Source organism: Capricornis sumatraensis, chromosome 14, assembly GCF_032405125.1.
Source record: "Capricornis sumatraensis isolate serow.1 chromosome 14, serow.2, whole genome shotgun sequence".
Taxonomy (NCBI): domain Eukaryota; kingdom Metazoa; phylum Chordata; class Mammalia; order Artiodactyla; family Bovidae; genus Capricornis; species Capricornis sumatraensis.
In genome coordinates, this window is record NC_091082.1 from 16940115 (window position 1) to 16941315 (window position 1201).

Genomic DNA, 1201 nt, shown 5'->3' on the forward strand with positions numbered 1-1201 from the left:
CTGTTTTTCCGTGTCCAGTTGTAACTGTTGCTTTTTTTTTTTCTTTTCTTAAACATTTAATTCACATTATAGAGGGATTTATGTTTGCATTTTTTCCAATCTTTAACTGAGTGGTTGAGGAGTACTGAATCCATCACTACTTTGATGACACAGTTAAGATTCCAGATTCACTTTTCCAGGTACCAAGAGTTCCCTCTAAGTCAAATTAGCTTTTGTGTATATTTATTTTTACTGAACACAGTAATGCCTGTTGGTATCTCTGAAGCATAATCACATCTTAGGTTGGTATTTCTCCAGGTAAAGCAGCTGTTTGGAACTGAATGTTCCCCTTCTTTTTTTTTTTATCTTATAAATTGAACTGCATCTTCATTCCACATGTGTACTTCGTTCAACATTCCACATTCAATCAAAGCAAGTGCAACTGGTACAGGTGCCCTTCCCAATCCTGAAACACAGTGAACTACAACACAGCAACCTTGTTCTTCAGGATATTTGGCTTTAGTAGGCTTAGCCAACGGAGAAGGCAATGGCACTCCCCTCCAGTACTCTTGCCTGGAAAATCCCAGGGACGGGGGAGACTGGTGGGCTGCTGTCTATGGAGTCACACAGAGTTGGACACACTGAAGTGACATAGCAGCAGCAGCAGACTTAGCCAGTCATCCACTATCTGACTAGGGGGTGGTGCTCCACTGTCAAAAGGCCAATCTAGAACGTGGATTTCCTTCTTTTTCAATATGTAGCATCATAAACTCGAGCCAAAGTTGTCACTTCATATTTCTTAAGTTCCTCTATAAACAAACTTGTTGAGGGTAGCATTGGTAGTGTTGTGGGTTATCAGAAAACTCATGTTCTCATAGGAGATCTCCACAAGGGCTGGATGGTTCATTATGGCAAATAAAAAGTGTGACCGTGTGCGTGTGATGGTGAAAATGAAAAAAAAAGAAAATAAAAAATGAATAAATCTTGAAATGTTTCACAGCAGAAAAGATTAAAAAGACCACTAAAATGCCTAAATCAGTTTTCTCTATTCAACTAGCTTATTCTTTCAGAAACTTCTCTCTTTAAGATAAGCAGATAAGCAGAAGTATTTAGAATCCGCTTGAATCCAAATTCAACTTGGGCCTCAATACCTGCTGATGGATACCATAAGACTACAAACAACAACAACAACAACAACTACATACAACTCTTACGCAGCCTT

General features: G+C 38.9%; 1 pseudogene; it reads right to left on the minus strand.

Moving 5' to 3' along the window:
* Positions 1-228: 228 nt before the first annotated feature.
* On the minus strand, positions 229-886 carry LOC138090655 (protein tyrosine phosphatase type IVA 2-like; annotated as a pseudogene).
* Between the last annotated feature and the right edge of the window lie 315 nt (positions 887-1201).